The sequence below is a fragment of the Elephas maximus genome, chromosome 1, assembly GCF_024166365.1.
Source record: "Elephas maximus indicus isolate mEleMax1 chromosome 1, mEleMax1 primary haplotype, whole genome shotgun sequence".
Taxonomy (NCBI): Eukaryota; Metazoa; Chordata; class Mammalia; order Proboscidea; family Elephantidae; genus Elephas; species Elephas maximus.
In genome coordinates this window covers 92,704,231-92,728,763 of record NC_064819.1, presented here as the reverse complement: position 1 = coordinate 92,728,763, position 24,533 = coordinate 92,704,231, and the positions used below count along the sequence as shown (strand labels likewise).

Sequence of the window (24,533 nt, the reverse complement as noted above, 5' to 3'; positions counted from 1 at the left end):
GGTACCGTGTCTATAAAGCTCACAGATCAGGGAGTCTAAACTGTACTGTGCACGGGAATCACCTGGAAATCTCATTAATATTCAAAAGGTCTGGAATAGAGCATGAGAGTCTGTAACAAGGTTGATGCTGACGCTGCCAGTCTTCAGATTAGTCTTCTAGTAGCAAGAATGTAGACCAGGAGTTCTCAACGTAGATGTGTATCAGCCTCAGCGGTTGGGTTTGTTAAGCAAGCAGTTCCTGGGTCCTGTGCCCAATATGGAGCCCTGGCGGCCCAGTGATTAAAAGCTTGGCTGCTTACCAAAACGTGCGCAGTTGAAATCCACCAGCCACTCCTTGGAAACCTGCTGGGGCAGTTCTACTGTGTTCTATAGGGTCAGAATCAACTCGACAGCAACAGATTTGGTTTAATTCATCAGTTAGTTTGGTGTGTTCTTGAATTTATACAGATGGAATCACCTGATATCTGCTCTTCTGTGTCTGACTTTTTTTGCTCAGTTTTTTTTTTTTTTTTTGCTGGGATTCATCCATGTGTATGTGCATAGTAACAGTTCATTTATTTGCATTTCTGTGTAGCATTCTATGCTTCAGTTTTTCCCTCTCTTCCTGTAGCATCTGCCAAAAGGCTTACTCAGCTTCTCAGACTCTCAGCTACCACTCAACTTGACAAGTGCTTTGAAGCAAAGACTGTCACAAATATTGGGCCCACACATCTGGGATTTCTTCTTTCTAAATCTGGCTCCACCAAGTCTTCATTGCCCTGGTAACTCCAGTGCCTTCAAGTGGATGTTCTTACCTCTTGACCAGCTTTTGTAGTTGTTCTGGAGGAAGGGTTGGCCTGAAACAGTCCAGTCTGCCATCAGTGGAGTTGAAACCCTGACTAATTTCTTTTAAGATAGATTTGAAATTCCTGAATCTCTACACTCTCATGACTTTTGATTTCTGAGAGGAAGGGAGGAAACATGCATCCATTAACTCATAGATTTCAACCCTGAAATCCAGTAGGGAATGCAAGATCTCAGGCCTTGAACTTTGCCAAAATACAGCCCTTCCTTCACTTCTCACAGGCGAACAAGGCCTAGTCCATAGAACTGCATTTTAACTAACTGCTTAGAGCAGCCTGCTGTGAGGTGAGGGCTTCTCTGACCTGTGTTCACAATCTAAAGACAAACACAGATGGTAGGAACTTCCACAGCTTTAAAGAAGGATACTGTGTTGTTGGAAGGGTGTAGGGTGTCTTCATTTTTTAATTGCTTCTAATCTGGCAATGCTAAGTAGAGGGTGGGGAGGTGTTACTTAGCCCTGGTATGTAATTGTGCACATTTGCACCAGCAGAGGTTCCATCCTCAATGTCTCACTAATTATGCTGTGTCCATGAGGCCCACCTGCAACCAGCAGAACCCTCGGTGGCACCCTGCCCTGGTCCAGCCTCACCCACGTAGTGGACTGGCAGTGCCATGCACACCTGCTGTCTCTGGTGCATATGGTGCCTCAGAAGTATGGATGCTCAGCCAGGTCGTAGGGTGGTCAATAGGGAAGTCCTTCCATAGGAGCCAGAGCCCTAGCACCAGAACGTGCAGCTGCTGCCCAGCTCGAAGCCTTGGCTTAGCCACAGCATGTGTAGCCCTGAGGAGCCTTCCCTTCATGTGACCCCCAAACCCCTGGGTCAGCCACCAAAACTGAACTTTGAGGCCGGGGCTATAGAGTTCCTAAGTTCAGGGGTTGGGTAGCAGAGAGTAGGGTCTGAGGGCATCTAGACTTAAGATCCCGGTGCTGGGGTCTGAAGGAGAAAGAGGAAGGATCCCAGAATCTGTGGGTGGGAGCTGGAGAGGGGACAGGGCCAGCCCTGGGATACTGGGAAATGGGTAGTCGGTTAGCTGGAATACGTCTTACTGCTGAGATCCTTGTGTCCAGGATGGTGTACAGTCCCCATGTCTTCCTCATGGTCCTCCAGGGCCACTGGGTCTAGTACAGCAACTCTGCTTGTTGTAGATAATGAAGGCACAACTGAGGCCATGACTGCAGGTTGCTTGGGGCTGAGTTCACACATATCTGTGAGGGGAATTTGGGACTAGGGCTGGTCCACCCATGGTGGCACAGACACCTGTCTCTCACTCACATGGCCCAGTACCTGGGAACCCTCTTCAAACTCCTCTCCACAGGTGTCTCCTGTGCCAGCCCTCCGTGTCCTGCTGTCCTCCCTGGCTTCTTCCTCTCCCCTCCTCTTGGCATTGACAATTTTCTTCTTCTCTTTTGGGTTCTTCAGTTCTCCAGGAGTCTCCTCTCCTTTGAGAACTTAATGGCCCCAGGGGGTACTTCCCCAGATTCCAGGTCTGGAGACTCACTCATTGATTCCCGGGAGTAGGAGTCACCATTTCCAGAATCAGCTACAGGAATAAGTGACAGGAACTCAGGAGTCCTAGGTCCCATCCTAGGAGCCTGTGGGACTGGGTATTGAGGCAAGAGGTATATTTGCGGGGACAGCTCCAGAACCATGAACCATTTCTTAGAGTCTGAAGACCTTGGTCTGCACTGAGGCCCAAATCCGTGGTCATTCAATGGGAAAAGACATCTATGTCAATGTGGCTTTAGGGAAACACTTCTCACCTGAATCTGACCCTGGAAGGGAACACCTTCTTGTGTGCAGAGCCTTGTCCTGCTACTCGGAGTCCAGGGACCCTGGGGAGGTCCGGGGTGAGAGGGTAAACAGGGAACTCTTGTCATTGGCCCTCAGCCTACAGTCACATGGGGCACCACCGGTCTGCTCTGGCATTCAGAACGGGTCTGGCTGTGGTCTGAGTGAGGCTGGGGAAGGCTGACCCTGAGGCTGGGCATCCATGGAGGAATGAAGATGCCTTCTATGCATCCCTGGATTCCACAGGGGTCAGACTCGGGGGGTGGAGGAGGGGTTGGGGGAGAGGAAAGCTCAGGAGCCCCTGTGCCATGTCTGAGGGGTTTCAGGGAGGAGATGGAACCTCAGAAATGGCACAAGGGGAGGGAATGATTGCATATGGGGTCCCAAGTTTTTATTTACAGTGATGGAAAAATCACATTGATTAAGGATAGAGATGCACAGCTGATTAAGTATTTGCTGTCCACATGTACATCTGTAAAAAGTTTAATTGGCAAATAGTTGTGTGATTGATTTGTTTACAACAATGTACATATAAGCAGCTGCTGAGTCTGCTTATGTTCCAACAAACACTTCATGGGATTTGGTTCCTTCGTTTGATGGTTTAGGGTTATGGCTTCATGGGACATCCCAGTTAATTGGCTGAATATCAAGCTAGTGTTTTGGTCCTACCTCCTAGTTCAGTGAATATTCCCTGGGGTCTTAAAAGCTTACAAGTGGCCATTCAGGGTAGAACAATTGGTATGGACTCACCTGCAGCAACAGAGCAAGAAGGAGGGTCAGGAATAGGAGGAGAAAATGGAATGTGAGGCTAATTGCCTCCAGGAACAACTGCCTCCTTTGCTATGAGACCAGAAAAACTGGATGGTGCCAGCCAGCTACCATTACTGAACGTTTTGATCAAAGATGCTGTAGAAGAATCCTAATCAAAAGGGAGAAAAAAAGCAGAACAAAATTTCAAATCCTTATGAAATCCAGGGCTAGATGAACCCCTGGAACTATTGCCATGAGGTTACCTTTAAAACTTTAACCAAAAAATATCCCCTGAAGTATTCTTAAAACCAAACATAGCTTAAATAGTAAAGAATGCCTGCCTTGAGCATTGTTGTCCTTTAAGAACAATCTATATGGGATCAAATTGACAACAGCAACTCAAAAGATTAGATAGGAAACTTAGGGGGCAGTGAGTTTATGTTAATGGGGGAGGAGCAATTCAGAAAAGGAAGATGAAAATGGTGGTATAACCTGAAGAACGTAATCAGTGTCATTGAATTGTGCGTGTAGAAATTATTGAATTGGTGTCTGTTCTGCTGTGTGTATTCTCAAAAACAAAAATGAAACTAAATTGTTTAAAAACATAATCGAGTATTTAAACAAAAGTGATAACTGTACTGTGTGGGATTTCTAACGTATGTAAAAGTAAAATGCATGACAATAGCAGAAAAGCCAGGAGGGAAGAGATGGAAGTACACTATTATCAGGTTCTTACATTATCTTTAAGCGGAATAATATCACTTGAAGGTAGGCTGTGAAAAGTCAGAAGCGCACAATATAAAGTGTAAAGGAACCAATAAAAGAGCAAAACAAAGAGCCATAGTTAATAAGCCAACGAAAGAGATAAAATGCAATATAAGAATACAATTATAAATAAAGGCAGATAAAGAGGAATGAGGAAACAAAAAACATATGTGATGACGAAAAAGCAAATAGCAAGATGATGGACATAAATCTAATAATATTAATAATTACATTAAGTGTAGATCATCTAAACAGAAAAAAGGCAGAGATCATCAGGTTGGATAAAAAGTAAGATGGATCTCTATGTGCCTTAAATAACGTCTTTATATATAAAGAACCAATAGTTTAAAAGTAAGAAGATAGACATAGACATATACTAACACTAATAATAATACTGTTAATATTATAATAATCAATATCTTTAATATTATGCATTAATATCGAGTGGCTAGATGAGTATCAGGCACAGTAGGTTTAAAAAGAAAGACTTTTAGCAAGGATAATGAACATCATTTGATAATGATTATAGGGTTGGTTCATAAAGAGGACATAAAAATCCTTAATGTTATGCATATAATAACAGAGTTTCAAAATATATGAAGCAAAACCTGATGGAACTGCAAAAAGGCATAGATGAACTCCCCATTATAGTTGGAGATTTGAATATCTCAATCTCTGTAATTGTTAGAATAAGTAGACAGAAAACTACTAAGGATACACAAGACTTGAACGACTCTATCAATGAACTTTACCTAACTGACATTTATTGGAACCCCCACGAAAATATAACAAATTAATCCCTGAAATCCTAGGAGAATATGCATTCTTTTCAAGCACACAGGAATTTTTCAAGGTCAATCATATTCTGGGCCATAAAGCAAGTCCCAATATATTTAAAAGAATTCAAGTCATATAAAGTATGTTATTTAGGCACAATGGAATTAAATTTGAAATTACGAACAGTAGGATCTCTAGACATTCCTCAATTTTTTTTGGAAATGAATTCATACACTTCTAAGTAATCCATTGATCAAAGAAGAAATAAAAGGAAAATAAGAATGTATTTAGAAATGAATGAAAATTAAAACACAATATATCAAATTTTTGCATATCTTCTAAAGCAAAATGTAGGGGGTATTTATATCATTATATTTCCTTATTAAAAAAGAAGAAAGGTGATATTGGGAATTCCTATGGGTAGTTCACAGAAAAGGAAAAAATTGAGCTTAGTTCACAGAAGAGTCAGCTCAGTATGTTGGTGTGAGCCAAACCTATACTACTGCTGCACTAGAGACCCACTCAGGGATGACTCAGAGAGAGTGGTGAGAGACAATTCTCTCAATGAGCAGAACTTCAAGGGGTTTACTTAATCATCCACACCGTGTAAAGAGAAAAGTGATGTGAAGTAAAGATATGCATGGACTCATGAACAACGGAGAATAGCTTAGCTGGTTGGTCAGTTGCTTGGAAGAAACCAGATTGGAAGATCAAGGACAAAGAGGTCTGGGGAAGATGCATACGCATAGGTAGAAAAATGATGATTAGGCCTGGAAAAGTTAATCATGTGAGCAAATACAAAATTTTATAAGTATTTTTCTTTTTATAATGTCTTTAAATTATAAAATATATAAATTTTGGTTAAAACATATTTAAAGTAGAAATATAGGTAAAAAGCAAATAGAGAAAGAAAATAGTATACCAGAAGTCTTTGCTTAACCTAAAAGAAAGTAGCAAAGGACAAACAGACTAAGCAAGAGATGAGACAAATAGAAAATACGTACAAAAATAACAGATCTAAATCTAAGCACATCAATAATTATATTAAATGTGGCTGCACTAAAAACTCCACTCTAAAGGCAGATGCTGTCAGATTGGAAAATATGACAAGACCTAACGATATGCTGTATAAAAGATACACACTTTAAATACAAAGACAATGCTCGGTTGAAATTAAAAGCATGGAAAACTATATACCATTGGACAATAATCACAAGAAAACTAGCACGAATACATTAACATGAGACAAAATAGACTGTAACACAAGGAATGTTGTTAGATCCGCACAAAAAATAAAAACCAAACCTGTTGCCATCGAGCTGATTCAGGCTCATGGCAACCCTATGTGTTAGAGGGTAGCTTTCCATAGGGGTTTCTTAGCTGTAGTCTCTACAGAAGCAGGTCTTCAGGCCTTTCTTCTGTGGTGCCACCGGGTGGGTGTGAACTGTCAACCTTTAGATTTGTAGATGAGCACAAATCATTTGTGCCACCCAGGGACTGCATTAGACACAAAGAGGGACATTTTATAGTAATAGATGTGTCTATAAAGTAAGAAATAACAATTATAAATAAACTTAACCCATTGCTGTCAAGTTGATTCCAACTCATATCTACCCTACAGGACAGAGTAGAACTTCCCCACAGGGGTTCAAAGGCTGTAAATCTTTACAGAAGCAGACTGCCACATCTTTCTTCTATGGAACAGCTGGTGGGTTCCAACTGTCGACCTTTCAGTTAACAGCTGAGTGCTGAATCACTTCACCACCAGGGCTCCATAAACCTAACGCAGGCTTGAAGTAGATGAAGCCTGGACTGACACAACTGAAAACAGAAATAGACAAATTAATAATTACATTTGGAGATATCAATCTTCCTCTCTCAGTAACTGATAGAATAAGCAGAGAAAATAGTAAGGACAGAGAGAACTTGAACCATGCTATAAACTGTGACAGTCATGAGAATGTGCCTTTCTGAACTTCTACTATTAAAATAAAAAAAACCCATTACCATCAAGTTGATTCTGACCCATAGCGACCCTACAGGTATCATAATTTCCCAAGGGCCTCAGTTACTGCATTTTGAAAGCCATCATAATGTTTGTGGTGAGGCTACATCTCCCATGGGCTGCTAGCCATCAATGACTTAGCGTGATCAGGATACTAAGGAAGATTCCATCCTGAGAGACATAGGAGTCATTTGTCAGCTGATTTCAGCTCAAGGACTCCTCCATGCCTTTGCTGAAGCTTGCTTAGACTACACAACTGTCTAGAACACATCTTCCACCCTTTTCCCTACCTGGGGCTAATGGATATAGGGTTCAATTTGATCAAGATGCCTAGGAGAATTAAAGAAACATCATGGACCCCCATTAGAAGAGAGACATATGGGGAACGGGAAATAAGTGGGGTCTTATTTTAGGTCCTTCCATCTTTCAGCAGATTCTCTGTGTCCACACAACTACTTGGCGGTCATTTCTTGAGTTTCCAAATATGCAATCAAAATAGACATATTAAGCAGTTGGCAGAACCCTCACATTGGTTCTCTGATGTGTAGAATAAAAGGTTTTGTGATTGTTAAGGTTGTGTGTCAGCTTGGCTGGGCCATGATTCTCAGTGGTTTGGCAGTTATCATGTAGTCTGGCAGTTGTTTAATGATGTAATCACTTCTATGATAAGACCTGATATAATGTGATCACCTCCAAGATGGGATCTGCTGTGGGAAGCCAATCAGTTGAAAGGGAGTTTCCTTAGGGGTGTGACCTGCATTTAATATAGGTAGACTTTCGGACAAGCCTTGCAGGCTTTTGCTCCTTCTGTACACTGCACTTGGCTCATGTTTGTCTCACCTCCAGTTGTTGGGATTTGAGCTAGCAGCTTACCTGCTGATCTTGGGTTTCCTGTCTCTGAAGTCTGTGAGCAAGTGGCCTGCTAGCTTACCTGCCGAGTTTGGGTTTACGAGCCCCTCCAGCTATGTGGTGGAGCCCTGGTGGCAGAGTGGTTAAGCACTTTGCTGCTAACCCAAAAAAAAAAAAAATGTTGGCAGTTTGAATCCACCAGCCACTCTTTGGAAACCCTATGGGGCAGTTCTACTCTGTCCTACAGGGTTGCTATGAGTCAGAATCAACTTGACAGCAATGTGTTTGGTTTTGGTTTTAAAGGAGGCTGACCACCGAGTGCAATGTGTATTCCTGGATTAGATCTTGACTGGAAGAAATGCCTATAAAGAACATTACTGTGACAATTTGTGAAGGTTGAATAAGGACAGTTATGCTGATTGTAGTGCAGTAAATTACTTCATATGACGCTTCTAGCCATGGTTTTGTGACTTCCACAAACTGATTGGATGGGACTATGCAAATAAGGTGCTGTGGCCCACCAAGGAGGTTGGACAACCTGCTATAATGCAAATAAGGTGCATGGAACACTTGTGGGGAAGGGGTAGGACTATGCAAATAAAATGCATGAAACCCTTGTAGGAGATGGATCAGTTTCACCCCTCTGTGCGGCTTAAAGGGAGCCAATCCCAGAGGAGGGGGAGAGCCTTACTACCATCAAGAAGAAAAGCCACGAGGGGAGCATGTGCTTTGGACCCAGGGTCCTTGTGCTGAGAACCTCGCAGACCCAGGAGACAGAGCTTTAACACTGGAGAAGATGTGAGATGACAGCGACACGGGAACGGCAGGCCAGACCCATAGAGACAGAGAACCGAGTGCCTTCGGACAGTAGGCTTCCTGGTGGAATGGAGTGCCTCTGGACATCTATCTGTGGAGCTAAAGAGCTTTGAACACTTTTCCGAGCAGGGAAAAGGCCAGGCTCAAGTGGGGGCAGAGGCGAAGCCCAAGCAGGGGCAGAAGCCAGGCTGATAGTGCAGGGCCCAGGCCAAGAGGAAGGCCCAGCATCAGCAACTGAGACATTGCCCTCATAGGAGAACTGTACCCTGAGTTGTTCCTGTTATCGCCCAGTTGACCTGAATTGTAAGCTGCTACTTTCCTAATAAACCCCATAACTGTGGGCATGTTCTGTGAGTTCTGTGTGTCCATTGCAAGGAATTATGAACCTAGCAGGGAAGCGTAAAGTGCTGTGAGACGGACGGCTGATGTCAGAATTGGTGAAAAGGTTGGAGAGTGGACGTATGCTTGACCTCCACCTCACAGGAATCGGCCTTGGTGATTTTCTGCTCCACTCCTGGGGTTAGAGGACCTCTGATGCCATGCTGTTTTTGCACTTATGCAATGCTAATTTTCCTGGATTTGATTGTTGTGCTCTGATTATGAGAGATAATGCCCTCGTTCTTAGGGAACATACACTAAAATATTTAGGCATAAAAGGAGAATATTTTCAACTTTCTCTCAAATCATTATCTACAAACAAATGTTGCAGAAATGATATTTTTGGTGAATATGAGAAAGGATTATATGAGATTTCCTTGTACTAACTTACAACTTTTCCCTAAATTTAAAATTATTTCAAAATAAAAGCTAAAAGAAAACAAATTCTTCTGACTTTAATACCATATCATTATTAAGTGCCTAAAGGGTTTTTTAAAAAAGAAATTATTGTGTTTAGGTGCAAGTTTGCAGCTCAAGTTAATTTCTCATTCAAAAATTTATACACATGTCGTTTGGTAACATTGGTTGCAATCCCCACAGTGTGACAGCACGACCCCACTTTCCACCCTGGGTTCCTAGTGTCCTTTCCTCCAGTTCCTGTCCCGTCCTGCCTTCTGGTCTTACTTTAGGACAGGAGTTGCCCATTTGGCCTCGTATGTTTAGTTGAACTCAGAAGCATGTTCCTCACAAGTGTGATTGTTTGATTTATAGGCCTATGTAATCTATGTCTGAAGAGTGGGCTTTGGGGCCTAAAGGCTTTAAGAGCCAAACATCGATGGTCTTTTCTCCATGAATGTTTTGACCCCTTCTGGAAATCATTTGTTTCAAGTCTCCAGGTATTAGAATACCCTTAATATTATTCCCTGCTATTTGGAGTCTTTCCAAAAAAATATCTTTCCAGTTCACAGAAAGTCTCCAAATCTGAGATTCTGGGGTTTGTGAGCAAACCAGTGTATCTTATATCACAAACACTGGCCAGCAACGTAAGAGGAGTAAAGCAAACAGAGAGGAAACATTTGTATTTTTCTTCCACTTGAAATATCTCCCAGTTCCTGCTGCTCTTCCCATGTCCTTGGGTATAGGGGAATGATGGCTTCCTTGGGCTGAGTCTTAGGTGTCTAGTGGTACTCTAACAGAAAGAACACAAGAGGGTGGTTTGAACAGACAATTATTTTCTCACAGGTTAGGAGGCTAGAAGTCCAGTTCAGGGTGCTGGCCCTAGTGGAAGGCGTTCTCTCTCTGTCAGTTCTGGGGGAAGGTCTTTGTGTCTTCAGTTTCTATTCCTTGGCTCCCTGGGGATCTCCATGCGACATAGCATCTCTCTTGCCCCCATCTCTGCCCTGCTCGCTTGTTCAATCTCTTCTATATCTCAAAAGACATTGACTCAAGAGACACCTTATGTCTCCTGCCTCATTAGTGTAACAAAGACAACCCATTCCTAAATGGCATTACAACCACAGGCATAGAGGTTAGGATTTAAAACACATATTTTGGGGAGACAGAATTCAACCTATAACAACAGGTTGTGAGAGAGAAATGATGTGGGAACATCTTTCTTCATCACCTCCCTCAACCCTTCAACTTCTTCTTGGGCTGTGCACGTTCTCCCTCTCCAACTCTTCGTCCATGAATATTTTCCTTCTCTGAACCTCAACTAGAGCACAGACTTACCTAGAGCTGGCTCATCAGTGGGAAGTGAGCCATTACTCCTGGAGGGTAGAAGAGAGAGAGGTCAGACCCTGGGGATGTGGCAGAAGGTCCAGAGGAATGAAGGAGGTTGGAGTGAGGCGGACTTGCCAGTGAGGGCTGAGATGTGAGTGATCAGAGGACCACTGAGAACATTTCCAGTGTCTCCATTTAGGAGAGAAGGGAGGGGCTTGACTAGAAGGGCGGAGAATATGGGCAGGGTTTGGATGAGATTCACCCCCCACTCATTCCTGGTCCTGGGACAACACCTCACCCCAAGTCACACTGAGGGGCTTGTTCAGGCCCAGGTGCTCCACCAGGCAGGTGTATCTCAGCTCCTCTTCTGGGAGGATGCCCACAGCTCCCCAGCTCTGGTACATCTCATTTCCCCCAGGTTGGATTCCCCTGAGTCCTGAATCCAGGATCGGCTCCTTCTGATCCCCCAGCCAGGTCAGCCTAATATTGGCAGGTGGGAAACCGAATACACGGTATCGCAGGCTGTGATTGCCCTCAGGGTCCTTCTGCTGGGTCACCATGACCCTGGGGGCCACTAGATCCAAGAAAGAGCACAGAGACAGAGTGGAGGTGGGACTACACCTCAGCTTCTTCCCTCCCAGCCTCGTCCACACACCAGCGCCTTCCTCTTCTTTCAATCCTGGGGTTTTTAAGAAACTCCAGGCAGTAATGTGGTCAGGGAACACAGGAATCCAGGTCCCCACAACTTCCTACGGGAAGTCATCCAAAATCAAACCAACCAAACCCACTGCAGGGGAGTCAATTCCGACTCATAATGACCCCATAGAGTTTCCAAGGCTGTAAGTCTTTATGAAGCAGACTGCCACACCTTTCTCTTGGGTGGTGGCTTTGAATCTCCCACCTTTCAGTTAGCAGTCAACCGCTTTAATCACTGCACCACCTGGGCTTCTTTGCGTCAGTCCACCTGCTTCTATTCCTGCTGCAGGGTCAGTGCTTGTCCCCATGGGGAGCCTTGGGTATTCGAAAAGGGTGATCCCTGGAAGTTCTTCCCTGAGCTAACTGCATGGCCCAGCCCCTCACCTTCTTAAAGAGATTGCTCAAATGTCACCTACCTGATCATCTTACTTCAAATTACCACCCCTTCCCCTACACCTCCTTCCTCGTTCTATTTTCCCCCCTCTTTTTTTATATCATTTTTAGGTAGGGTCACTATGAGTCCGCATCGACTGGATTATAATGGGTTTGGTGTTTTTGGTTTTATATCATGTAATGGAAACCCTGGCGGTTCTATGGCAGTTTGAATCCACCAGGTGCTCCTTGGAAGCTCTATGGGGCAGTTCTACTCAGTCCTATAGGGTCGCTATCAGTCCAATTTGACTCGACCATAGTGGGTTTGGTGTTTTTGGTGTTATATCGTGTAATGGAAACCCTGGAGGCCCTATGGTTAAGAGATACGCGTGCTGACCAAAAGCTTGGCAGTTCGAATCCACCAGGCCCGCGCTGGAAACTCTATGGGGCAGTTTTCCTCTGCCCTCTAGGGTCACTATGAGTCGGAATCGACTCCATGGCAACGGGTTTGTTTTGGTTTATCACGAGTAATGCTTTCTAACCCATCATACTGTCAACTGAAACCGAGACCTGAACACGTTGAGATATGGATCTGGGACTGGCAGGGTTGGGTGTGGGAGTCTTTCTCACTGTGTGATTTGGGAATGATGGTTGTGTGTGTGCTTGGGGGTTCCTTACTGACTGGTGCCTGGCCCCTAAGTCCCACAGCCAGCAGGGCCCGAAGAGCCGCGCTGCACTCGCAGTCCAGCCACCCGCGCACTGCAGACAGGGGGCGCCCGACGACAAGCTGCCTCCGCTGCCTCTCAGGCGCAGAGAGCATCATGCCCCAGGCGCACGCAGGTCACCGGGTCATAAGCGGTGAATTCATCCCCGTGGTAGCCTTAGCGCCAGAACCTACCACTGTTGCCCAGCTCGCAGCCATGGTTCAGCTGCAGGGTATGGGGCCCTGGGGAGGCCTCCCCTGGCCCGTGACCCCCAAACCCTTAGGTTAGTCGTCAGGGAAAAAATGAGATTTGGCACCAAGCTGCAGGGGCCATAAGTGCAGGGTTGGGGGTGGCAGGGAGCGAGACCTGAGGTGGCCTAGACTAAGTTCCGGAAGCTTGGTCCAGGAGGAGATAGAAAGAGGCAGGATGCCTGGGCCCTAGGGTCTCAGAGAGTGGAGAGGGTGTGGGATGGCCCCTGGAGCCCAGGAAGTTGAAAGGAAGAAATGAGAAATTGGGGACAGGGGAAGGGCCACCCTTGGGATCCAGGGGAATGATGGTCCGACACCTGGGCCAGACTCATCGCTGAGCTCATTGTAGCCCACGATGGTCTTCAGACCCCAATCTACTTCCTGCTAGTGAACTTCCAAGAACAGGGTCTCCTTGTCTGCAAGCAGCAGGACAGTGATCTGCCCATGGGCTGAGGTCCCCTCAGCCTGGCTCTGCGGGTCTTGCTGTCATAGGCAACGAACAGTTGTCCATCCAGGTAGCCGAGGGCTGTAACTGCAGGCTTCCCAGGACTGGACTCAGACACTGTGGTGAGGTTGTACCGCAGGGAGAGATACCCTGGAATACCCAGGGCTGAGTGTCTTAATATCTCACCTTAGTTCTTTCCTCAAGCAAGCAAGGAAACAAACAAAAAACCCCAAACCAGTTGCTGCCATTTCCGAAGGCCCTGCACCTGTCTCTAAACATTCCTATACATAGAACTTCAAACCGTTGCCAGTTCTCTCTCCTCCCTGGCTCCTTCCTCTCCCCTTCCCCTACTCCCTCCTTTCTGGACCCCAGAGTTGGAGACTCACAGGGCTGATTCCCGGGATGAGCAGTCTCCACTCCCAAAAGCAGCAGCAGAAGCAAGGGACAGGGTCCAGGAGTCCAAGGTTCCATCCCAGGAGGCTGAGGGACTAGGTCTGGAGTACCAAAGTTTTGGGATAGACCAACTCTAGACCTGATCTCACCTGTTCTGGCCTGGAGGCCTCGCTCTGTGCTGGGGCCACAGTCCAGAGTCACCCAGTGGTGGGAGGAAATGTCAATATCAATGTGGATTTTGGAAAGCTAAACTGGACCTGAGCCTGACCCGTGTGACCAGGGCACCCCTTATGCGCAGAAACCTGTGCAGCTGCTGGGAGCAGAGGGAGACCCTGAGGATATCCAAACTGAGGGACAATAATGGGAGCTAGGATAGTCGGGCCTCAGCCCTGTGGCTAGACGGGGGCACCACTGCTCTGCTCGCTCTGGTTCTGATTGAGCAGCACAGGAGGGTTCTTTCTGTACTGTGGATTGAGTGAGGCAGAGGTGGCTGACCAGAAAGCTGGACATCCATGGGAAAATGCAGGTGCCTTCTGGGTGGCCCGAACTCCACAGATTCAAGCTAGTTTTTCTTGTTCTGAAAAATAGGAGCAATAGTGGAGCAATCAATTCTGGCTCTAAAATTCTTACTGCAGATATGGATCACATAGAATCCACCCAGAATGAGAGAGTTCAAGGTTAATTCTGACTTGGGCACACCTGACTTTGATGGGGGACCAAAAATGTAGCTCAGGCATTAACAGAAATTTCAACTATTGTAGCACGTTTCAAAAGAATTATCTACAATTTCGTTTGTAGTGAAACTACCAGCTTGTATCCCTGGTTGTGTTTTTGAAAAGGCAGAAAGACCAATGAAAAGAGATTGATGAAAAGACTCTGGAAATTCTCTAATCCTTTTCATAACAACAACTGGGACCTAGAGAACAAAGATCGAAGGACACACAGAGAGGGATCTGGAGAAATAGCGCTCCCTTCAAATCCACCAGGGCACAATGTCTGGGCACTCTTCCCACACTCTGTTTGCTTTCAGCAGGCTCAACTCGGCAAGTGAAACACAGCCCTGCTCTCCCCTGGAGACCTCAGCTCGATGCATCTTCCCTCTGCTCCAAGTCAGAAGTGTTTGATTCCCCTATCCTGGTTTTCACAGATTTCTTTTTTTTTTTTTCTTTGTTGTGTGACCAGTAATACAATTTGTGGGCAAGATTCTCTAAAATGAGATAAAAGATGTTACTTATGTAAGTAGAGGTATGATTATGAGGAAACAATGGCAGTTATAGACAGAGGTGGAGGACAGACATAGACAGAGGTAGAGAGAAACACACACAAAAAATTCATACCTGTCCATCCATCCATTCATCCATCCATTGATCCACCTACCTTCCTATCTGTTTGCAAGGTAAGCATATATCAACAATTTTTAAATTTATGTCAAGAGAGAAATCACAGAGTTTTCCCTGTTCACTTATACCTGCCCCTTTTTGCTTAGATAATTGATTGATTGGTGAGTTTTGGCCACATTCTGTACCGGGTACTGAGCACTGGAATCTGAATAGGAAGAGACATTTGTAATCCATCTGCACCAGGCTCTTCACTGTACTTAATTGTCAGATAACCTCCCAGTGCTTATCTCCCTGATGCTTTTCTCTTTGGTCCTTGAGAAAAGTCCCTGGCCCACCTCACTATTGCCATCTGGGAGACACGATCGTCCTGGAACCATAACTATCTTTGAATCAGGCACTAATGTTTTCTTTTTAATAACCTAACATTTTATTTCATTTTAGAAAAAGCCATCCTTTACCATATATTCCAACGAGGGAGATAGACACGTAGCACTGAGTGTCAACAATCAGCAAAAGCCAGTAATCCCCTAGTACTTCCTTGTGTCCTGCACCTTTCTTTGTAGATGTTTAGACATTGGTGTTTGTTCCTGCTTCGGCCATGTGGGTTCATAAAGAGATCCTTTTCAGAGAACCTGAGGTAGAGGGTTAAAGGCACACAATCCTGTAAGTCTCTTCCCCTAGTGCCTTCCTGTGCCCAAAGTTAGACTTCAAGAAGCATTAAGTAGCTAGTTCATGGTGAGGAGAATCTAAAGCCTTTCCATAAAATCTGCAATACCTTCCATTTGGTCCCAGTGTTAATTACTAAGTATATTAGAGCCTTCTCAACTTGCCTGCTGGGAAGGAGACTTCTGAGAGAATGGACTTGGGCTTCCAAGGCTTTCTTTCAGGAAGTTTTCCTGCTCAGCACATGCTCCCAGTGGGCCAAGTTCCTTCTTCCTTGTGGCCTTTTTCACCTCTGCCCTAAACCCACTCTCAGAAAAAATGACACAGAAGGGTTAACTTCCAGCTGAGGAGTTCCAGAGTACTGACAGCCTTGCAGCATCTTTACCTTGATTCAACCAGTAGGTTAGGGCTGGCCAGGGCCAGCTTTTTACCACTTTCCCCCACTCATTCTTAGGTAAGTTCAAGAGACAAAGCATAGGAACATGTTGCAGGGGCATGGCGGGGCTCCCTCCACCACTGCATCCCCCACCCCCTTGTCAAAAGTGGCATCGAGGAGGTGGCTGGGCATGGGCTGACATGACAAACGGTGACTCTTCTCCAAATGTGGAGGTTTATTTCAACAAAATGTGATAAGAGTGCATTTGATTGAAGCTCCTTGCTCATCAGGATCTGTGTCCATCGAATTCTCAGCAAGACAAGTCAAGGCTGCTTTGCGAACAAGTGAAGAGGTAATATGGCAACTCAGTTCAAGCGAGTCTTGGCCAATACAACATTTACACTCTTCTGCCTCAGTAACTTTGCGTGCATCATGGGCTGTGGGACTATCAGCCTGTCCCGTTCTGTGGAGCTTTCTGACTTCTCCCTCTGAAAAACCCCTGTCGGGGGTAAAACCTAAAGTGAGGAGGGGTGGGGCTGGGGGAGTAGGCATTACAGGGTTCTAGAGAGGAAATTTCTTCATTTAATGTGTCATGATTTGGGGAGGGGATAAAAAGAGTATAACCCATCCTACCTCTAAAGAAATGTCACGGCAAGTACGGGTGAGGACAGGCCAACTGAGGAGTGTAGGGCTTCAGACCACCTGCAGGGACGTGCAATTGCATTTATTACAGAAAAGTGTAGAGACATAATCTGGTCTAAGGTTCATCTATTTCTTACTGGGTAAGGAAGTAACCAGCAACAGCGGTGCTTCTTCCTGGACTGAGAATTTTTCCCACCCTGCTTTGATGGTGCCAAGCACTGCACCTTCTCTGAGGGGCAGCCTGGCTGTGTCTCTGAGCTGCCGGGGGCAGTCAGTGATGTACCCAGCCACATAGGTCGTCAGAACCATTTGCATGTAAAGTGGCCACCTGCAATTTAGAACTGTTGAGAAGTCCAGCGAAACATCTGCATAAACAGTTCCTGAAGAAGGGGCAGTGGAGCTTTCTTCTGTGTGAACTAGGGTTAAGGCTCAAAACTGTAGCTCGTACACAAGTATTCATACTTTTCATCCTAAGTTCTTAGTGATTCCCTGTGTGGACATCGGTGACAAACGCAATTAGCTGCAACACAGGACCCGGGTGCAACCCCAGCCCACCTCACCCACCACTCTTGCTTTAGGAATACAGATGGGTGAGCCAGTAAGCACTTCTCTTGAATGAACTGGTTGTTGAAAATAACTCTCTCCAGCACCCCGGAGGAGGCCAGGAAGGGACCATTTAGCCTGGAAGACCACAGCACCATTACTGAGTTGTAGATATTCGTAAAGTCACATGGGTCCTTGGAAGCCTCCCCACTCCAGGAAGGGCAGAATCCTGGTGCCAAGAGGGCAGATGTCACCAGGGTTCCTTTCAGCAGCTGTGGGGAGACCTGCTGCACCTGTTGCCTGTGTACAGTCTCAAGAAGAGACAAGAACCAAACAGGGTAGGACTGTCAGCTGCTCAGAGGGTAGGTCATAGTTACCTGGGAGACAGAGATGAGTGGCTCTGTAGGCACCATGAACCTCTTGTAACGATCAAAGCTCCAGGCTTAATAGTAACAATTTTCCAAATCCTAGAAAGAGGCTGGCTGGCTTGCTCTCCCTGTGGTATAATTTCCACCAGAGACAGTATATGACAGTTTCATCTGACTGTTCTTGCCAACTTAGGCTACAGCAGTGCTTGTGGGGCCTCTGGCAGAGGGCCAGGCCTTTCAGGTACTGGTCAAGCAGTAATTTTTCAGTATTTGTCCTGTGACAACTTGCTAAATGTCCTCTCAACGACTTTCTCACTCGGAATTTGTTTCAAGAAGATACTGCTATACAATCTTAAGCACAAAGTTTAAGAGAAGCCTACAAACAAGGATTTCTCCAGAAATTCTCATTCTCATCTTCTCATCTGTGTTTAGTTGGTTGCAAGATGGTTCCATTCCCCTTGACTTTATTGTAAGAAGTAGAAATTACTTGCTCAGTGAACACATCCACTGGCAAAGCCAGGGTCTGAAACACTCCCCTCAAGACTCTCATCAAAAAAAAAAAACGAAGCTCTACTCCCTCCATCCCAGAGATGTCCATAGACTGTTTGACTCCTTATAGACTTTACTCCTGCCCTACTGGAAGAGGAAGATTCTCCTAAAAATACCTCAAATCCTTCTGGGTAGCCAACCCCCCTGTGCCCACCATAGGCAACTAGAAAACCGGACTTTTCAATGCCATTCAGAAGCTGAAAATGACCTGGGTTTTCAGTGTATACCCTTCCAGAGAGTAAATTGCAGAGGAAACTTGTCCAAATCCAAATATAGAAATCAGAGGAAATAAAGCCAAACGTGAGTTCTCTCAAGAAACACTAAGAGACCTTTCTGATCCCAGATTTCATGTGAAAGCTGTGTGACGGGGCTGGGAGGATCTGTCAGCACGGATAGTTACACGGCAGCATAAGAGGCCTTTTTAGGACCTTCAGGAGGCAGTCAGCACACAGTGTCTGGGGACACCTAAGCAAATCCTCAAGGGGTTGTCCACCCAGAACCCTCCTTAAGCAGCTTCCCCCTAAAGAAACCCTGAAGTCTGGAAAATCAGTTAAGAAGAAAGATACTCCATGTCTCTGAAAAAGAAAATAAAAAGCAACCACCCACCCCCCAGTACGGAAGCTGTTAGACTAAAATTGCTTCACGGGAAGACTGGCCTAATGCAGAAGTGAGCATCTGTCTTAAAAAGGCTTGGAACAAAAGTGAGAGAGTGTGGTTGTCAGTGCCACCACCCATTTGTTACATGTTAAGTGAAACTTCCACTATTTAAATAATATTCCAATGAATAGAAACACTTTGCACCTTTCTCTAATATATTAAGTCCATTATAATAAATCATCTTCTGTGGGATAACCAGGGTAATTGGTGTGAGTAGACCACTTTTTAGGGACGTTCTCAGAACACCTCATGAGCATTCTCCAGGAGGCTGTACCAGAGGGGATGAGACCTTGTATCCTGCCATTGTGTAGTATCCGTCATGCTGAGGTTTGGGCCTGGCTAGGAGCCCTGCTGGCACAGTGCTTAAGAGCTTGGCTGCTAACCAAAAGGTCAGCAATTCAAATCTACCAGCAGTTCCTTGGAAACCCTATGGGGAAGTTCTACTCTGAGCTACATGCTCGCTATGAGTCAGAATCGACTCTGTGGCAATGGATTTGTTTTATTTGGTTTATGGATGGCAAAGGGGAAAGGTGAGAATGCAAACGCAAGATCAAACCCTCCCTGATGGACCTGCTCCCATATGTTGCTCTATTGCTTTTGGTCTGTCTGTTCTAGAGAAAATTTCCTGAAGGCAAAGATCTGGGTGTCATTTTCTTGCTCTGGTTTTTTCTTTATTCTACCCAGTCCAAAGGGAGGGCCCATAAGGTGGGTAGGGGCCTCACAAGTACAAATTAACAGGAGTGACATTTTTTTTTCTTTTAAACTCAGGAGTCCCTATGCAATGGGGGTATAGAAATGTCCAGTGTCCCAATTCAGAGATACCAAATACCGCCCTGAAAACAAGCCAAAAGAAATTTTAGAGAGGATATGGTTCCTGTTGGCTTCTCAGCTTTGAGCTTTCTTTTATTAAGTGTCTAAGAGGTGCTGAAGGTCCCTAGGTGCTACAAGCAGTTTGTGCTCAACTGCTAACCTAAAGGTTGGTTCATCGAATCCATCCAGAGGTGCCTAGGAAGAAAGCCCTGGGGATCTGATTCCATAAACGATCACAGCCAAGAAAACCCTAGGGAGCAGTCCTACTCTGTAACACACAGAGTCTGCTCGTGTTAGGATGGACTTGTACACCTGGCGTGTCTGACTTCCTCTAACTTCACAAAGGGGAAGGAGAATCAGGATCAACAGCCCAAATCTGGTTCCTTTGAGGCAGAGGTTAGACATGCCTTCCTTCTCTGCCATCTTTACAAATTCTGACCCTAGCAATCCCTTCCACGGCACTCTTTGCTTCTCTGCTGTGTCCAATAATTCATTGCAACAGCCACAAACTCACAGATAATACTCATGATTATGGGGTTCATTAGGGACATAACAGGTTACAATTCAGGTTCCGGAATGCTCAGGATACAGTTCTTCCATCTCGGCTGTGCTCACAGGCACCCCTCTCTGGCCCTTGGCCTACTGCCCTTCTTGGGCAAGTGTTCAAACCTCTTTTAGTATAGTAAGTGCCCAGAGGCACCCCACACTGCCAGTAAACCTTGGCCCAAAGGTGCGCAGTCCTAGCTCCGTGGCTTAGCAAACCTAGCTCCACCAAGTACCTGGAGGCTCCCTACTCTTCCAGCGAGTCTCCTGGCCAATGGCACTCATCTTTCTTGCTATCTTGGGCAGAGAAGCCCAATGCGCCGTCTCCTGCCCCTCTCCCCTGTCACCGTTTCTCTGCCACCACTTCTCAACATCTTCCATGTTATAGCTTCCTCTCCTCTGTCTTCTGATTCCAGGAGCTTCTCAGCACAAGGATCCCGGGTCCAAAGGATGCACTCTGCTCTTGGCCCTTCTTCCTTGGTGTTGGTGAGATCCTCTTTTTTCTGCCTCTGGGATGGCTCATTTGAAGCCCAGTAGGATGGCAAAACTGACCAATCTCATTGGCCATGATTACCCTATTTGCACTTGGGTGGGGGTTCCAAGACCATGGTGAGAAAGGCCACACAAAAGCCATCTGTCACACTACAGGACTTGACAATGGGTTCAGTTTTGGGTTTGGTTAAGAGATACTGATCATTCAGTACATATATAACCGAAAAAAACCCAAACCTATTGCCATCGAGTTGATTCCGACTCATATAGCAACCCTGTAGAAAAGAGTTGAACTGCCTAATCGAGTTTCCAAGGAGCACGTGGTGGATTCAAACTGTCGACCTTTTGGTTAGCAGCTGGAGCTCCTAACCACTATGCCGTCAGGGTTTCCATATATATGTATATACATATATACATATACACACACACACATAGAGTTCTCACAAATACGTATTTTAATTGTATTTGAAAATATCTTTTGTGAGTTTCAGCATTCTCCCCATCTGCCTCTCTTGCAATTTCTCTCAAAGAAACTAAATGCTGGCATCTTTTTAAAAAATAACCAACAGATGAAATAATATACTGTCTGAGATTGCTGCAGCGTAATTCAGTGTGGGTGATGGTTGAGAATATAGATAAACCAAGATTGGCAGGTGAGTGAAGAGTGCATGGGGATTCATTGTATTCTTCTCTCTACTTTCACGTCTGTTTGAAATTACCACAGCACTAAAAAGCGTTTAAAAAATAAGCACCAAGATAACCTAAGACCCAGCAGGGCACTGGATATCCTAAAGAATCAAGAAATACCGGTCATAATTTCTAATCAAACTGCCAGTAAAAACTTAAAAAAACCATGCCATCGATTCCAGCTCATAGCGACCGTAAAGGACAGAGTAGAACTGCCCCACAGGGCTTCCAAGGACTGCTGGTGGATTCCAACTGCCAGCCTTTTAGTTAGCAGCCATAGCTCTTAACCACTACTCCACAGTGAAAACCACAGAGACACAACGTCTTTAAGTTTTCCTTTTCCTCTTCTCAACTGAATGCTTTCTTCCTTCCGTTGGTTCCCGGTGGGTGAGTGCTGGAGCCCAAGCTCTGAAGGGACAGAGTGGGGATTTAAAACTGTATTATGATCAATAGCAGGAAATAGGTTTGACATTGAGAGGGGAGGGGACAGGCAGGAGACACTTGAAGAGATGCTGTTTCCATGAATTCCTTTTTTCATTCTGAGAGAAAGGGTGGACAGACACCATAGATCCTTGGCCTCCAGGGGTCCCCAAACTCCCTGAAAGCTGCATGCAAAATTTTATGGGATTGCAGGTACTTTAGCTGGAGGCAGGCCTTGGGAAGGCTCTCATCAGATTGTAGAAGGGTTTTATAACCCACTGAAGGAATAAGGGTATTGAATGAGAGTTTGCCCATCGGACTGACTCTGAGGGACAACACCAGAGACACGGGTGTCAAACCATTCTAAGACAGCAGCCCAGACAGGGATCCCCTGTGGCAGTCATTGCTCCTTCAGCTCTTGCTTCAGCTGGATACACTTCCTGAAATCTTCCCGGTCATGTTCACAGCCTGAAGCAGAGTTACCCTGAAGCTACTGAAACTTCATACTCACAGTACTTCTATGGGGCGGGGGGTGACTGCCTTTCTTCTCTTTGACAGGTAACGCAACAGGAATGAGAGGCTCAGTTACCCACCAAAAGTCACACCACAAGTAGTGGTGGAGCACCCAGGCGTTTGGCCTCATAGCCCATGTTCACAGCCACTGCGCTATTCCAGAATAGGAGAGCTGGGACCTGCAAGTCTAGTTCAGGAAGAGAGATTCTAGGAAGAGAAAAAGAAGAAAAAGGAGCATAGTGGTTCACTCTGATAGCGGGACCCAGGACTCCAGGGGAGAAGGGGACAACAACTGTTTGTTAAAGGATCAAGGAATATTAGAAATTCTCCACTTGGATATGAACATCTCTAGCTGTGACACAGATGGCAGGATGGGCAAGACAAACTCAGCCAAGGGACCAACTGTGAGGCTAGCTCTCTCCTAACAACTCTGTAGCACTTTCTCTTCCTAGCGGCCACCATTCATTCCTTATTCTTGTTATCCTGCCCAGAAAGGGTGATGACATACACTCTCTACTTTCCCTTGGGTTTGTGAATCAGAGTTAGTGGGTGAATTGTCTCAGTAAAACAGAATAATAGTCCAGAATCATTTCTGGACTCCAAGAGAAGCCAGATCATGCTTCCTGGAGCTGTCCACCTGCTGGTCTAGTGGGTCCTGACCTTGACTGAGATCTGGCAGGTGAGTACAGAATCAGGATAAACTGTTGCTGGGGAGGGAGGAGCCAAAGGACTGGCCTGGTGGGTGCTGAGCAAGCCCGTAAGAAGGGCCTCAGCCCCTTGAGTGGGGGGGGGGGAATGGGGGAGGCTGAAGCGAGTGGGGAAACGGGGTGGTGGTGCGGGGTTGTCCCAAGAATTCTTGTTTCATTTTGGTTTCTCTCTCCACCACCCATCCCCATCCTCCTGGGGTTTCTCATCCCTCTCACCAACTCTGCATGCCTCACAGTGAAGTGGCTCAAGAGGCAGGCGTGATGTAAGAGGATGTGACAAGGAGCCCCGAGGCTCAGTGCCCACGGGAACGCAGAAGGGAGCGTCTCCAGCATGGAGACAGGCCCAGGTGAGAACACAGCCCAGGAAGGTGAGCTCAGGAATCTAGGGCACTAGGACCCCTTCTTCCCTGAAGGCATTTGCTGAACCTGCAGATATAAGAAGCTCTTGGCTGCCTTCTGGTGCTGAGTGGGAACAGAGGTGAAAGCCAGAGGACATGAATGTAGGGACTCTGGTGGACCACCCCACTTTAAGCAGGAACTCAGAAATGCTGCTTCCAGAGGTAGTTTTGACCTGCTGTGAACAACTCCCACAGGATTTTATATAGTGCATGTTTCTTCTTGGTGATCTGATTTGGATTCCAGCTTCCAGTTTGGAATGAAGCACTCCTGAATTGGAAACCTATCTGGTATAACAGACACAAATGTACAGAAAACTTTCTGGAGATAAAAAAAAATCATCACCTTAGGCTAAAATTAATTCTATCTTTTTTTGGTTATTATTATTATTTGTAAAAAGATGCAGTACACAATCAAAGATACCTGTGTTCACTTTGAAGAGATAAGACACCATGAAGCAGAAACAGCAGAGATAACAGTGATGGAAGTCGTCCCACAAACACTTCCCTGATTGTGAAACTCTTTTGTCTTTTTGTCTAACAAAATGACATACTTGAAAACCTGATCAGAAAACTGGAAGTTAAAAATCCTGAGAGAGAACTAGAAAAGAAACCAAATAGAAATTACAAACGTGAAATATAACAGCAGATGAGGCACATTTGAAAAAAGAGAGAATTAATGGTTAACAAGAAAGGCTATCCTAGAACCCAAATTTTAAGTTTGAGAATTGCTGACCCCTAGATAGTAAGGCTGGTGTCTGGGTTTCTGGCTATTTTTCTTACCCTGGAGAAACCGTATGGCTCCTCTATGTGCTTAAATGTTACTGAGATGTCTGACCTTCTTCAGATTCACCATCAGCACCATATGTGACTGGTCATCCAGGCCCTGAAGGGAACATTACCCTGAGGGGCTGGGCCCTGGGCTTCTACCTGGCAGAGATCACCATGACCTGGCAGCAGGACGGGGAGGACCAGACCCAAGACATGGAGATAGTGGAGACCAGGCCTGCAGGGGAAGGGACCATCCAGAGGTGGGTGGCCATGGTGGTGCCCTCTGGAGAGGAGCAGAGATACTCGTACTTTGCGTGGTACGAGGGGCTTCCCAGGCCCCTTATACTTGCGTGAGTTAAAGAGGGGGATGTAGGAGTGGAAACCTCTTAGCAGAACTGGCATAACAGGAGCTGTTCTGGGTGCCCGTGGCAGCGTCAGGCTTTGGCCTGAGGGCCAAAGAACCCCGTCCATACTCTTCTTAGAAGCAACTTCCCAGCTCATCCC

General features: G+C 45.7%; 1 protein-coding gene across 1 annotated transcript in view; it reads left to right on the top strand.

Annotated features, from left to right (window-relative positions):
• The window catches only part of LOC126078111 (HLA class I histocompatibility antigen, A alpha chain-like), a 598,109-nt gene that overhangs the window by 145,856 nt on the left and 427,720 nt on the right, over positions 1-24,533 (top strand). The gene's annotated exons all lie outside the window — the stretch shown is intronic.